The sequence below is a fragment of the Bos grunniens genome, chromosome 8 (assembly GCF_055505025.1).
Source record: "Bos grunniens cultivar Pamir isolate PY7600 chromosome 8, Bosgru_T2T1.0, whole genome shotgun sequence".
NCBI lineage: Eukaryota > Metazoa > Chordata > Mammalia > Artiodactyla > Bovidae > Bos > Bos grunniens.
The window spans coordinates 20,886,453-20,903,215 of record NC_141172.1 but is presented as its reverse complement, the minus strand read 5'-3'; the positions used below and the strand labels follow the sequence as shown (position 1 = coordinate 20,903,215).

At 37.2% G+C, this 16,763-nt stretch overlaps 1 long non-coding RNA gene across 1 annotated transcript in view; it reads right to left on the bottom strand.

Moving 5' to 3' along the window:
* LOC147366736 (uncharacterized) overlaps positions 1 to 16,763 on the bottom strand; it is a 25,387-nt gene extending 8,624 nt beyond the window's left edge. The window contains exon 1 of the long non-coding RNA XR_015169061.1: positions 16,430 to 16,763. This is a non-coding gene — a long non-coding RNA (uncharacterized LOC147366736). The remainder of the gene's footprint in view (positions 1 to 16,429) is intronic.

The window sequence follows — 16,763 nt, the reverse complement described above, 5'->3', positions numbered from 1 at the left end:
TGGGACAGAGAACTCTGAAGACCTGTGTATCAATACCGTGTCTAGCAGAGGGATGCATCGTGTCTGGTTAGGCCTAGCTTTCCTGATCCCGTTAACTCTTAGGACTAGGGGAGGAACATACCATAGGAAGGTTTTAAAGTGTAGGATATAAATATGGTACTGAATCTTGCTATGACCTACTTTACAGAATGAGGAAATGAAAACTTGGAATCTTTATGTGCCTCATTCAGACTCAAACTAGTGAGAAGATCTGAACCAATGACTTCTAATGTCAAATCCAAGACATTTTCCACTATACCCAGCTGTACTGTTGTGTTTCTATAGGGAATAGTAACAAATTATCCAGAATATTTAAGAGCAACATATTCTCTCTTAACTTTTCTTTGCAGGCAAGGCTAGATTCTCCCTCTGGACATCATCAAAAGGTTCTTGACAACTTTATAACCTTTGGGCCTCTGACCTCTAAAGCAGAGAACGGGGCTGATCAAGTGATAGTAAATTTGTAAGGGCTTCTGTCTCTTGTGGAGCAGAACTGTCAAAAGTGATGCTTGTTGTGTTGAAAGAAAACTGAAGTTTTGTAAGAGCTGTAACTAGAGATTTCTTCTTATCGTAATATGTCACTCATCCCAGTTGGTTTCCAGTCTGGACGGGATTGTGGGAAATGAACATTTTCTTTCTTAGCAATTACAAAGACCAAATTGAGGATCAAGGAGTTCTTAAGACTAGCATTTCTGTGTTCTAACTAATTTTCCATTAAATTAACTTTATTTAGTTAGGTTATATTGTAAACATAGAGGATAATATTGTAAAATGTCAGGAAAGACTAATATTTAAACAAGCTTTCATGTTTTATTTTAATTCACTCTGTGACAGAAGCCTTCTCTAAATTGAAGATAATTAATTACTAGTCTTTTATTATTATTATTATCATTTATATGGTAAAGAATCTGCCTGCCATGCAGGAGGCCTGGGTTCGATCCCTGGTTCAGGGAGATCCTCTGGAGAAGGAAGTGCTAACCCACTCCAGTATTCTTGCCTAGAGAATCCCATGGAAAGAGGAGTCCTGTGGGCTACAGTCCATGGGGTAGAGAAGAGTCGGACACAACTGAGTGACTTTCACACACACATTATTATCATTATTACAATTTATTGAGTATGTACTGGAAGTCAGTGTCAAGTACTTTACATACACTTTTCTCCAAACACAATTGAGAATTTTTTTTAAGTAAAGAAAATGGGGCTCAAAATTCTCAAGTACACTCATCTAAGGCCCCTGCTACTAAGCTAAGAGAGGTTAAGTGGGAATTCTAAGCCAGGCCTGTTTCCCTTCCCTAGTTGTTTGCCTTTTATTTTTAAAACTCTACCTAATGGAGATCAAATTTGTGGTTTAACTTTATTCACCAATCTATTTGAGATCCTAGTTGATAGTTTGATTGCAAGGAAGAATGGATAATATTTACGTTATTAACCCTAGGAGAAGATGGTATTTCTCATGCAATTTTACACCCCTACATGTGTATTCACAATATTAATACTTTGGGGAGAAGATTTTCTTTGACATCTGCCTCGACTATCTAAAAGAGAATGAGGATCCTGAAAGAATAAAGACAGAGTACTAGGCCTATGTTTGGGAAACAGGGGTTGAGATTTGTGAGCCTAATATATATTGTGTTGGCCAGATAGTTCTTTCAAGATTTTCATAACATCTTATGGAAAAACCCGAACGAACTTTTCCGTCAACCCAATGTATGTTAAGTTACTAAACATCATGGTGTTTAAACACATGTTGCTAAACACCATGCGATACGTAAGCAGCTCTTCATGTGTGTGTTGGTGCCGAATCTGAGCAGGTGGTAGGTTCCCTTCTAAACCTTCCGGGCTGTGCCATAAATCCCAGGAAGGTGACCTGTGACCTACGTTTCTTGGTTATTTCTGTTTTCAGCTCATCCTAGTGATTAGTTGGAAGATCTCACAGTGACTGCTGGTCACAGGAGCTTCCCTGCCATGCAGTCCCTCTGCCCTTCTGGAAGCGTGTCTCCCATCTTCTAAAGTAAGTCATTTTTCCCTTAGGGAACCAAATCCAAACACTAGAACTTCTCTCGCAGCCTGTAATTAAATCTGGCAGTCAGGTCAGCAGTGCCAGTGGGTCAGGAAAGAGAAGAAAAAGGAAGGGGAAGAAGTGGCATTTGTTTCTTGGCTGGTGCTGGTGCTTCTCTGAGAGGGAGGCTCTGGCAGCCGTACAGTGATGTCCCTGTGCCCAGAATATTCGTGCTTGTTCAGAGCCTGCCAGCTGGCTCCACAACGGTTCTCCCCAATCAAGGGCTTTCGTGTTCACTCAGCACTGGAGGTTGAAGCACTTACCTGGTGGTCCGTCGCTGCCCAAAGATCTTTTCTGCACTCACCACCTCAGATTATAACACAGCCGAGCTTTTTATAGGTTAACGTGCAGCACAATTGCTTGAAGGGCTTGTTAAAATAAGACCCCTGGACCCCTCCCCGCCGCCCTGCACAGGTATTCCGGTTTAGTGAGGCCTGAGAACTTGCATGTCTAACAACTCCCAGGTAATGCAGATGCTGTTTGCTTATAGCTACTAAGGCTTCAGGTGGTCAAGGGAGGAGAAATGAGTTGAGATGAAGTGTCTAAAGACTAGAAAACAAAGTGTCTTAGCGAAGATACATAAGCACTCTGTGGTGTCTTCAATAAAATCTTCTCCATAATTTGCTTTAAAACATAGTTGAGGCTATCATTTATATCAACAATTGAGTAAGGAAATACTGTCCCTTTTCAAATTACATGGCATGAAATGCATGGATCTCTCAAGTCTACAGTTTGATGAATTTTCACGAATGCACACATCCACTGTGATGAATAAGCTTGTAAGATATAGAACATTTCCATCTCGACAGAAAGTTCCCTCATGCCCCTTCCTAGTAAATCTCCTCCTACTCCTCCCTTCCAGTAAAACACTATTTTGATTTAGTTAACAAAAAGTAGTTTTCTTGTTCTAGAACTTCATATAAATGGAAAAATACAATATATACTCTTTTGTGTCTTGTGTATTTTGCTTTGATCAGCGTATTTTTGAGACTTATCATGCTATTGCACATTCAACAGGTGCTCCTTTTTGTTACTTAATAGTGTTCCAGTGTATTCATATACTAAAATTTGTTTATCAATTCTCCTATTGATGAATGTTCTGGCTGATTCTAGTTTTAGGCCATTTGAGTAAAACTGACATGAACATTCTTGTCTAAGTCTTTCCATAGATCAGGGAGTAGGTATATTTAATGTTTTTCAAAGTGATTACATCATTATACACACACAGAGAACTTCTAATCCTTTCCAGTATTTCACGTTGTCAAGTTTTAAAATACCAGCCATTCTGCTGAGTATGTAGTAATACTATTACTAAAACCAAGCTCATACTGCTTGCCACATGACAGGGCAAGAAATTGAGAGATAGGTTATGGAAGCAAGAAACTCTCAGAAAGCCAGCAGACCAAGAAGATGGTGGACTAGTGTCCCAAAGAACCATCTTCCCTAAGTTGAAATTCAGGCTTCTTTTGACTAAAAGGGGAGGGTGTAAAGTCCTTGTTCTGGCCATCCCCTCATAAAGGGGAGGGAATATGTTAATTTCTTCCTCTCTGCAGCCATTCACAGATGGACCTGGTCAGGAAGATTCCAGTGAGCTAAACAAAAGTACTTTAGCTTACCACTCACTACTTGGGAGGCAGGGTTCCCAGAGATGGGCATTATTATGATAAGCTTATAGGTAATACCCTTTTAGTGATTAATTTGTAATATAATACAAAGTTTCTTCCTTATTACAGTATCCCATTGTGATTTAGTTTACATTTTCCTGATGACTAATGATGTTGCTTTTTTATACAGTTCGATATAGACAATAAGATGCAAACAGCCAACTCATTGGAAAAGACTCTGATGCTGGGAAAGACTGAAGGCAGAAGAGAATGACAGAGGATGAGATGGTTGGATGGCATCACTGATTCAATGGACATGAACTTGGGCAAACTCCAGGAGATGGTGAGGGACAGGAAGGCCTGGCATGCTGCAGCCCAAGAGTCAGACACGACTCAGAGACAGAACAACAACAATGATGTTGAGTATTTTTTGTTATATTTTATGACTACTCACATACCTTTCTTTTCAGATTTTCTGCCTAATTTAAGTCCTTTGGACTGCTTGGCTTTTTATTATTGAGTTCATTATGTATTATAATTATAAATCTTCAGTTAGATATATATAACATAAACATTTCTGCAATTGTGTGATTTTTCAATTTCTTAAAGGTATCTTTTGATGAACAATTTATAATTTTGATAAACTCTATTTAATTTTTTTACAGCTAGTATTTTTGTGTCCCTTGTAAGAAATCTTTGTCACAAACATATTCTCCTATATTTTCTCTTTCTATGAGTTTTGCAATTTTAGCTTATTTGATACCTCCAAATGAATTTTGGTATATGGTGCAAGTTGGCAACTTTTACATGACTCCTTTTTGTCTTCAATACCAGGAACATCAGAGTCTAATTTTGAAGTTAATTATGGCCATAATGTTGGGCTTCCCTGGTGGCTTAGATGGTAAAGAGTCTGCCTGCAATGTGGGAGACCCAGATTCCATCCCTGTGTCAGGAAGATACCCTGGAGAAGGAATGGCAACCCACTCCAGTATTCTTGCCTGGAAAACTCCATGGACAGAGGAGCCTGGCAGGCTACAGTCCATGGGATTGCAAAGTGTTGGACACGACTAAGTGACTAACACATGGCCAAAATGTTAACTTTTATGGTTATCATATTTGTATTCTTCTTTTCTTTACTGCTTATTTTCTATTTTAATTTTTTATTCTCATTGTATATTACTTTTACTTAAGAGGGGAAGTATTTATAAGTGTTTATACTTATATTAAATAAGTAGGATTCCCTTATTTATCCTAGTAGATAATTAGACTTAAAGTTTGCTACTTAGTATTTTCTTCTGTTGTAGAATATCAAGAACAGTGGAGGCCCCAAGTAAAGGTCATCTTTGGATAATATTCACCCAACTGAATGAGAAATATTTAATGAAATTCAGATTAATGTCTCCTGTAATCAGTGTGGGGCAGTTTCTTTTACCTGTCAAAGAATTTCCCTGATCCATCTCACCTGTGTTTGGTTTTGGTCCAAATGCCCAGAATTCCTGATGCTGGGAAAGACTGAGGGCAAGAGGAGAAGGGGACAGCAGAGGATGAGATGGCTAGATAGCATTATTGACTCAATGGACATGAGTTTGAGCAAACTCAGGGAGATAGTGAAGGACAGGGAAGCCTGGCGTGCTGCATGCAGTTCATGGGGTCGCAAAGAGTAGGGCACAACTTAGCAACTAAACAACAACAACGCCATCAGTCAGGCTTCTATCTGCTCTTTTTGGTCAGGAAGATAAAGTTAAAAAGGATGTGTTTTGTCTCACCATGCCTTATCTCAATGTTAATACACCTGTGTTTGCAGTACAGTACAAGGAAGAATGAGAATATGAGTCAGATGCATGACAATATATTTTCTCTTAGCAAATAAGACAAGTGTGCTGGCCCACCTGTCTTTCCACCAGTACTGCCTTACCACCGAATAATCAAACTCCATCGTCCAGAGCCATATATTTACATATCATTTATTTACAACTCTGTTTAGTGTATCAATAAGATTTCTCATAGGCTTCAACATAATTAAGGCAAGCTATTTACCATGCCAGATACCAAGCCCGACAGCTTTGTTTTCTAGCCAGCCTCTCTCTCTTTCAAAGAAAACTTAGTAGAATGGAATTAAGTAGAAGTGATGCTGTTAGATCATTTTAAATCTTTTGTAATTTATAAGAAAGTAGAAATAAGGTCTTTGTAAACATTGGCACTTCATTAGTAATGCATTTCTTGTCATACGCTTCACAGTCTACTGTGGTATACTAGGATGTCTGGACTCTCCTTTGAGTTACTGACTGATTACTTGCTGAAAACCTTTTTCTCATGTATGGACTCTCTGGTCTGCCATTTATCTTCTGCTTTCCTATTTCTCTGAAAATTATCACTCCATACATTGAACTTTGAAAAAAAGCCTTAGAGAAGGTTCACTGATTCTGAAGAAATAAGTTTGGCACTAGTTCTTGGAGAATAAGGTAGAGTGACCGTGCATAGAATTCAGCATCCACCATAAGAAGAATTGATCTGCTGCTTTTCCTGGGCAATTTAAAGGAGACTGAGAGAAAATGCATACGGTCAAAACAGGCAAGAGATAGAGGGATTTCATTTCCAGAAGCTAGAGATTTGGGAGGACTCACCAGCAGTTGTGGTAGAAATAGTATAACATAGAAGTCTGATGTGCTCAAGATCTAGAGCAGGTTCCTGTTCCTAATTCACTTTACTACCTGAAAAACAGAGGAGGACTAAGAAATTCTAAGTGTGTGCTGTTTATCAGACATTCAAATACGTAATTTTAATTAAATTCTTCAAGGCATGCCTAGCAGTTAAGCGTTATCATCCCCATTCCACAAAAGACAACACCAAGCCTCAGAAAGTTTAAGTAACTTATCCAAGTTTACACGGTTACTAAGACAGAATTCAAGCCTGATTGCAAAATTCAAGCCCTTGTACGAAACCATGCTGGCTGCTTGAGCTTCAGTCTGTTCATGAGTAAAGGGAAGGAGTGCTAGCAGAGGCTTTCTGATGTCTCTTTGGTCTTTAGCGCGCTCTCATTTTGCATACATAGGGACATGAAGGCTGTAAGAGATAGGAGTAATAGAAATATACAATGTGCTTTAGCTTCTGGCACAATTTTCCTTCTAACATAGTGTTATCTTCCAAAATTACAAAAGGAATGAATGTCAAAATCCAAAGTTATAAGAACATACGACTTCAGATTTAGAACCAAAACAGCAATAGAAATGCTACATATTCATTCTCTCCATACTTTGTGGAAAAGACCTTTAAAAATAAAAATATAAGTTACACAATGCAACAATCAGCACATCAATTATTAAAATTATCAGATTAAAACCTTGGTCATCATGAGGTTTCAAATCTGACTCATTATTTTTAAACTGAAAAATAATAAAGCTTTTAGAAATGACTGTCTTATTTTACTCCACTTTTCAAAGTGCTTTATGTTTTGACTGAAAGCATTAGACTTGTCCAAATATTTCCCACAAGATTACTGGCTGGGAAAATGGAATGAAAGCCAGAAAGAAGGAACCAGGTATAATACTCATTTCCAATGAGAAGTAACCAAGAGCAACAACATTATAGGCAAATGGATGGTTTTCTTTCTACACTGAAATGTACTTCTAAACACAATGTTGAACATAAAACTAACTGATAATAAACTTGGGAGGCAACCTCTTCTGGGGAAAATTCTTACATGAACATTTCCTAGATATCATGATTCCTATCGTCGTTTCTAACATGAGAAACGAATGTGACAATTATACTATTCTACACAAATGTGATCAAAGAAAAGGGGAAGGTAGGCTTTATTTTTATAAATAAAAAATAAACTTTTTGTCAGTCTCTGAGTTAGGTTTTCAAAGGAGCTGGATTTTCTCTTTATTACTAGTTGAGTCTTGGTTTTCTAAGTTGTTGCTATTGTTTTATGAAAGATGGCATTTTTCTTTTTCCCCTTTGTCCAGTATTTATGAGTCCTCTATTAGGAGTTTGGAGCAATCAAATGACCCAGCAGAAAACTGTCGGAGCTGTAAGTTTTTCGGCTGGGAGCTTCACATCTGAACGTTCCCATACGTTTTATCGAATCTCCAGAATGTATCTAAGGTTCACGCTTCCATTACTCCTGTATGATGAAGCTAAGCGATGTTTAAAAGCATTATTTTATTGTATTTGAAACAGAACAAAACAAAACACCACGTATTTGGGTATTTTACTTAAAAGTGTTGGCAATCTAACATGATACTTCACAGTGTAAAGAGGAAGTACTTCTTTTTTCTTTTCCTTGCACTAAGTAGGCTAAAGATTGTAGGTTGTTGTTAATGATACTTAAATCTAATTTTAAGCAGATACTCAGTTTACATCTTAAAAACATTCAAATGATACAGCTAATTCCTATTCACATTCAAAGATAGTATCCCATTGCAAAGAATAAGAGCTTAATTTGTAAATTCTCCGGTCCCACAGCCTGCTAACCCAGGGGCTAAAGACTAGACTTGCCTAAACTCGCAGAAAGGGAGAAAACTGCAGAGGGCTGCAAAGGGAACGAGGCGCTTTTGTTCTGGTTGGATGGGGAGAGGGGGACAGGTCAGGCATAGCTTTCTTGTCTTTCTTCCCCATTCACTTGGGACAGGGGCTTTTACCTTAGACTAAAATGTTGAGCTCTGGGCGGACTTAGGTCCTGAGAAGTATGTGTAAAATATTAGCGCTCCCCGATGTATTTGGGGAATACTGCTTTCTTAACCAGTATGAAAAACTTAACAGAGTACTAGATAACACCTGATACTATTATATAAGTATTTTCTGCACTTTCAGTTTCCCTATACGCCCCAAATTATTTTACCTTCCATGGAAAAAGTAAGGTAAAATTAGCTGTAAAGGATGTATTTGAGTCTCTAAATCCTTGAATATTATAAAGATACACACAAGGGAGTAATAATTATGACTTTTTCTCTCCGTCTTTCATGCCCACTTGCTTAGTCAGCTGTGATTAAACCTTAATCAACTTGTAATAAGGTTACTGTAAATATCACAGCTAAATACACTAAACACTGAAAAAAGCATGAAACACTGCATGATTTTTAATAAAAAGGCAAGGAGTAACTCATCTTTGCCTTTCTCTTAAGCAAATGACCTGAATACCATCCGGCACCTACCCTAAGACTGACTCTAAAATATGTAATCCTACTTGCTCACCTTCTAAATCAAGTCATCTTATTATATTTTTTGAATGAATCTTGGTATTTTTTTTCAAACTAGGTCAGAGCATATCTTGGGTTATTTTATATTTGTGATGCCAATAAAAATGTTGAGTTCGGTTATTTAAAAACTCATCAGAGTAAGTACTATAAGTGAAACAACTGGGAGTTGTCGGCAATTTTCTTTATAAACATTATTTGAAAGCTTATTTCAATTTGAAAAAGCAATTAATACTTAAGAATGATGTCTTCTCCTAATTGCTTGGAAGATTTACAAGTTTCTGACTTTCCAAGCAATATGGTGTTTATAATAAATCTCCCAGAAGTCTAGCAGAGTAGCAATTTTTTTTTAATGCAAGTATTTTTTCCCTAATATTTTTCTTCTAATGATAATAGTTTCCATGGCTTCTTTGCAACAGTCTGGAGTGGAATATAAGCAGCATAAGGCAAAACTGTGATTCCTGAGGAAAAAGGACATTTCAATAGAGTATGTTGGAATTGATACTGGATTTATTTCCAGACTCTAAGCTCTGTAGAAGTGCTCTGTCTAAATGTGTTCATGGAGTGTTAGATCTCATTATTTTTTGTTTTGTTTCTTCCAAAATGAAGATAAGTCCTCTTGGGGGAAAAGGTCAGTCATTTTTTAATACAATCAAGAGTTAATAGAACAGAATGAAATCTATATTTCATAATGCTCTGAAGCTAAACCCAAAAGCAGCCTCTATCATACAATTGTGTTGAAATGTTTTTATGAAGGCTTGATCAGAAAATTATTAGTTTGATCAAGATAGTTTTTAGGGATTTTTATATTTTTTAAAGTATTTTAGTTCAATCATTTTAAATGTAAGGGGAAATTTTGCCTATATTTCTTTTTTTATTTCTTGAAACAAAAGCATAAAAATTAGGGGAAAAAAATTAGAGAAAACTTCAAGTATATCCTTTAAGTAAAAGCTTTTGGTGACACAAAATACGATGCTGCTGGAATCGAGCATAAATAATTTGCATTTCTCTGAGATAGAAGAACTAGATATATATATTACTAAAGTAAGGAGTTATGATCTGAACTAACCCTCTTTAAAGACAGATTTAAACAGTGTGAACTTCAGTACTCTAACTTCAAAATTTTAATAACAGAACAGCATCATGGTTACATATCACTTTAAAAGTGCACATTTGTTTTATGTCAATGCATACATTTTAAATGCATGCTGCTGTTTTTCCTATTCAAATGTTTTCTAGTTTTGTTACCTGTTTTGGATTTTTCCAACTTTTATAAGAACGTAAAAATGAATCATTTTATTTTATCTAGTAAATACAGAAGCTATATCCTATGGTGGTATAGGGGGCTGAATAAGATTTCTTTAGAACCAGTACAATGTCCCCTATGAGGTTTTGGACTTTCCCGTAGATGTTTATCTGACAGGCACAAATACCACAAAGTATCCAGGCTCACCTGGGACCTGGATATCTGAAAGTCCACCCCAGAATACTGGCAGCATCCAGGAGACAGTGTGCTCTTTTAGATGGGTACCGTTTTCTTTCCAGGGAAACTAGTCGAGGCAAAGGATTCTCCATGGAGGACTCTATAGCTAGAAAACCAATTCTAGCTCTGAAAGTTCAACTTCCTGTTTATATACTCCCTCAAGGGATTTGAAAATCAATATAACTCCTTGCACAACTTTAAAGTGACATCTGAAATTTGTCCAAAATGTAAGTAAGTACAAATTAAATAATTTCCAACTTATTTTAAATATTCCCTTTTAAAAGTAAAATTGTTACAAAATTTTAAACTGCATCCTAGGGAATATAAATGCTAAAGTGATTAATCCCCTATTATCATCCATCTAAAAGAATAGCAGTTCAAAAATAAGCTCTTATTTAACAACTGGAAATTAAAATTTTTCCTTTTATTTTTTTGAACTTGTTTTTCCATTTCCCTTCCTTATCAGATTTTATTCTAATTTCATACAATCTTATTTATGTAACATAATTTTATTCTTTTTTAGATAATAAAGTAATATATTTATTTCCTTATTATGCTTAGTGCACTTGTTCCTGAAAGTGACAATGTGAGTAAATCCTAAACAGGGAAGCAAGGGAGAAAGTTTTTCTCTAGCAGTGATGATGGTAAGGAAAGTGATAAAGACACAGATGTCATGAGGTCAAGGCAGGAGCTGGCTATTCCCTCCAGTTGGTCCAGGCCTTGGTCTGCCCACCAATGCATCTTCTAACAAGTACATTCTCCAGTGATGGTGACCGTTACCCCACTCAGCCTTCCGTCAGTCTTCACAGAAAAGTCAACGTAATTTTATTCTTAAAAATCTCTGTTAAAGGCTATTATACTTTTTCACAGCAAAAATGTAAGCTAAAGTGACTTTTAAAAAAGTTCTCAAGTGCTAAACGTTAAAAAAAATTTCTCCTGAATTTTCCAGGGGATCTTCCTGATCCAGGTATTGAATCCAGGTCTCCTACATTGTAGACAGATTCTTTACAATTTGAGCCACCATGAAGAATCCATGATTAGCAAAAAATTGTATTATTGAGTTATTGTTAATATAATTGTGTTAAAAGATTGGTAAAGAAATTAAAAATAATAAAAAGTAATATTTTAAAAATACCTCTTTTTTGTATGTGTATTTCTCAATGAAATGGATCAGTCAGAATTTTCCCACATGGATCTGAATATGAATACTACTTACTATTAGAATGAGTTAGGGGTTTAGTACTCTTGCCTAGAAAATCCCATGGATGGAGGAGCCTGGTGGGCTACAGTCCATGGGGTCGCGAGGAGTCAGACACGACTGAAACGACTTAGCAGCAGCAGCAACAGGGTTTAGTATTAATCCTGTTCTTGTTTGTCATTTTAATTGAGGTTAGTGTTAAAAATCCTTATTTGTAGATGGGGATGGAAGGACACTTAATTATAGTTATGACACTTAAATCTTGACTTTCAAACAGCTTTTATGTAAAAATTTATATACTGGTATATCATAAAAAATTATTTTTAAAGACCTATCAGCTGAAAATTTATTTATTTACTTATTTGCTTTGTGGAGAGCAAAGAACTAGAGACTGTCTGTGATTTGTTACCCAGACATGAAATTCTTTTCACTCTTTTACTCCTGTATTAGCATAGTTAGTATTTTCAAGTATCCCTTGTCTGGTATCACTGCTAAAATGTTTTCACTCTAGGGCCATGCAGTGAATGAAAAATATGACTTTCTCTTGTAAGCTTGCAAAAGGGCAATAATAAATGTAGATCCACAGACCCTTAGTGAAGAATTCACAGGAAAGGTATGGCTCTGAAAATATCCTTGGCTCTATCTGTGTCCTGGACAAGTCTCTGTAAACCCCTAACTGAGTACTCTTTTTGAAGACCACTGTTTTGAAGCATCTGTGGTCCCTTGATAGCCTAAGAATAGCCCTTGCCTTGACGTAACTAACATAATAAGTCAGTGTAGGTATGGTAGAAGAGGACTGAATTTAACAGTCCAAAAGCATGGTTTCACCTATTACCTCTGCTCTTAACTGGCTATATGCCTCTGCTGCTGCTACTGCTGCTAAGTCCCTTTAGTCATGTCCGACTCTGTGCAACCCCAGAGACGGCAGCCCACCAGGCTCCACCATCCCTGGGATTCTCCAGGCAAGAACACTGGAGTGGGTTGCCATGTCCTTCTCCAATGCGTGAAAGTGAAAAGTGAAAGTGAAGTTGCTCAGTCGTGTGTGCCTCTAGAAAACACTAATTCTCTGGATCTCAGCTTTCTCATTTGAAGTTGGACTAGAACAGTGTTTCCCAAAGCTAAGTGGCATAATCTTAGGTGGTATAGCTATAAACTTTCTTTATCTGTAATATATTTCTTTTATGGTTTGTTAGAAAAATCAGTGAACTAATCAGCATGCTAAATCTATGATTCTAGGGACTTCCCTGGTGGTCCAGTGGCAGCTAAGACCACGCTCCCAACACAGGGGATCCAGGTTTAGGTCCTGGTCAAGGAACTAGCTCCCACATATGGCAACTAAGAGTTCACATGCCATAACTAAAGATCCCGTGTGACTCAATTAAGACCCCGTGCAACCAAATAAATAAATTAAAACATAATTTTTTACAAAACTATGATTCTTGAATATAGTTTTAAAAAATGAATCTAAAAGAGGGAATACTTAAGATTTTTTTAAATAATCTATTTTTTAATTAAATAACAAAATATGTAAAATCCATGAATATTGTATGGGAATTAATTAAGTTTGAGAAACATAGTTATGCATACTCCATGCCACCAAATCCTAACATTGTATAATTTTATGAAAAAGAACTGGAAGAAAATAAAAATAAAGGGAGGAAACATGGGAGAAGAGAGAGAGGGAGACAGGAAGAACTTTATGAAATAGACTTTAAGTAAGTCTATTTCTCAGTAGGCTTGTAAAGTGCCATAGTCATGGATGGCACATATCAACCCACATCAGAAACTCCAAAAAGCAAGTTCAGGCAAATTATTCAGTTAAACATTCATAGATAGATGTTTTAAAGGCAGAATAACAATTATGCAAGTCAGGCTTTCTCAACTGGCTGAGCATAAGCTAAAATCTTTGCCATGTCTGCACAGCCAAGTGATGTGGCAATTTGATGTAATTACCTGGGCAAGGCAGGCAAATAAAACCACAAAATTCAGGGGACTGAGTTACATACATACATCATCCATCTTTACTGATCAAATTATCCAGGTAATCTATTCACCATCTTGTCACATCCCCTGTGTTGCCACAGCCAATTCCAATGCTGGAATTTTAATTAAGACAGTCTACTGAGAATATGGGGGCTTCCCTCGTAGCTCAGTCAGTAAAGAATCTGCCTGCAGTGCAGCACACCCAGGTTGGATCCCTGGGTCGGGGAAGATCCCCTGGAGAAGGAAATGGCAACCCACTCCAGTATCCTTGCCTGGAAAATCCCAAGGACAGAGGAGCCTGATGGGCTGCAGTCCATGGGGTCGCAGAGTCGGGTACGACTGAGCAACTAACACTACTACTACTACTACTGAGAATAAATGCCCTCCAAATAAGTGTGGGGTTTTTCCAGATTAGTAAAGAAATACATCTTTTAAAAAGTTAATCATTACTCAGAGATAAAGAATACAATGAATTACTCTATATTTACGTGAACAATTTTCTAAGCCTTGTACATCTTGGGTGTAATGTGTAAATACATCCAGCTAGTTATATAAAAATATTTTTCACTTCATTTTTATGTTATTATGGTTAATTTTCTTGGACTCTTATAAGTAAGATATTAAGAATAAAGTCTACCTTTATTCTTTCTTTCTGTATCCTAATTTTTTTTTTTAGAATCAATAAAATGAAAATTGTTCAGCTAAATAAAAATCTTTTAATGTGCACACACAGACACACGTACACTCATACATGCACACTGGTACACATAAATAAACACCACCAAAGTTTCTCTTAGAAATGCCATAGTTAATACATATTAGAAATGGACCAATCTAAGAAGTATGAAAAAAGTGAATCTCAGTTATGCCTTCAGCTAATGCCTTGCTTCTCTTCTTGTCCTATATTCTAACAAAGAAAGAGCGGTCACCCTGTATGGTATAGCTTCAGTGTCTCTTTGATCTCAAGTGCCTTTTCTCTAAACAACCATAGTAACTTTATATTTATGACTTTACAAAGCAATTTCCATTTTCCCTATTCAGTATGATAACCTTATGGGATAGTGACACCTACAGAAAAACTGATCAGTTTCTCTGAGCATTTCTTTTTCGAGGATCATTTAGGATATCAAGGCAATACTAATGATAGCTGCCATTTATGGGAAACATTACTAGTAGTGAAGTTGTATGTGTAAAACATCTTTATCATTCCTCACAACATTGTAAGGAGATATTTTATGTATAGATTACTAAGCAATGCTCTAAGAGTAATATGCCCAGAGGCATACAGATAGTCGTGGGATTTGAACCTAAATCCATCTTTTACTGAAGCCAGGAAAACTTTTTTCTACTCCACACCAATCCCTTATTATTAACTATTACTGCTTAATGTTTGTGAATTAAACTTAATTCTCAAATATGCTCTTTCCAGATGGGCTTTGATAGCAGATGTCAGTCCAAAATCCTTAGGTAGCTAGGATCAAGCAGAAAAAGGTTGGAAATTTTCCAACAGACTATGAGTAATAATGAGGCAATCTGGATAATATATAAACCCATTCACACCAACTCTTCTCCAAATCCCCCAGAGCATTTTTATTTAGCAGGGCAGGCCAGAGAAGCCCAACTGGCTGCCTGAAAGGAAAGGTGGGGCAGGAAGCTCTGCTCTAAGTGAGCTTCATAAGTGTCCTTCCTGAGACAAACCCAACATTGATTGAGCCATATCACTGTGGTAAATCTATGTTGCCCTGAATATCCCAGAATGAGGGGAAGCTGACAACGTGAACACTCAGTGGTGAAATATCTGAGGATAATGTTCCTTAAACACTTGCAGGTTGTCACACACATTATTAATGTAAATAATCATGTGCTACAGGCATTCTGAATGATGCTCTGTTAAATTTATGTGCAAAATACCAAAGACTATGCTAAAATATAACAGCAATAAGCCCACATTCAGACACTGGAACAAAGGACTAGGCCTATTGCCAAGACGAAGTTAGATAATGCTTATAAATCACGCTGGGAAACACTTTCTCCATAGTACTCCATACTAATCTGTACCATCCCTTTGTAGCAGAGTCGGACACGACTGAGCGACTGATCTGATCTGATCTGATCTGATGGCATGTTTTATTCTTTCCTTTTTCCAAGTTAGGAAATAGGTTCAGGGTATAAATAAAATTTATTGAATACTAATGTGTCCCAGTTTCCGTGTTTAGGAAATAGCTCACATTATCTAATTTAACCTTGTCACAAGCTTAAGAGGGAAATTTCACACTCTATTATCTAAGGAAATTAAACACAGAGAAGTAAATCACCAGTAGTCATGTGGCTGGTAAGTGGTCCACCGAGATTCTAGCACAGATCTGTCTGACTCTAAAACTCCTTTAGCACCATGCTGCATTTATTTGATAAGAATTTAAGGGATTGGTCCAGAGTTTCCAATCTTAAACCCATCTCTGCTAATTCCAAAGTCCTTTAGTTTTCCATAACCACAATCTCCTCAATATCTAATCTAGTAATGGATTTTGAGTGGATTCTTCCTTGCTAAGAATCTCTAAAGTGAAGTGATTTACTCTACAATGGCTTCCATCCAGTTAAGAGGCATATCCACCAGGAATAAATATTTTCTGAACATCCACCATCAGCCCCACACTGTGATACATACTGCTGAGCTCCCCAAAAGGAACCCAGTGGCTTCTGGAACTTATAGCAGCAACATGTTTCTCTAAAACCAACGAAAATAGGTACCTTTTCAGGTTACGTGTTTACTGTAAGCAGGAGGAGGGAAATAAAACAATTCCATTTCTCTTTGTGCTGTTTGAGGAAGAGAGGTGAAAGCCCAGCTTTTACCTTTGAATCATATACCTTGGATCGTAGGTCAGGCAAATTGGTGGTCACCTTCAGGTTCTAACCCGCAGAGCAATCCACCTCAGGAAGCCTCGTCATTCAGGAAAGTTAGGTGCCAGGTTCCGCAAACCTGGACTTGCTGGGGGAAGGCCTCTTCAGCCAAGAACAGCACAACCAGCAGGGGTAGTGGGAGGTGGAAGCAAGCTCAAGGCTGGCAAGTAGGCAGAGTGAGTCACTCTTTTGATGTGGAGTGGTTATTCCAAACACAGCGAAGGTGAGCAAGCATTTCCTTCCCCTGACTACTCTGACTACTGGGCAACAGCCCCTTTGTGTAGGCATCTGAGTCACAGGA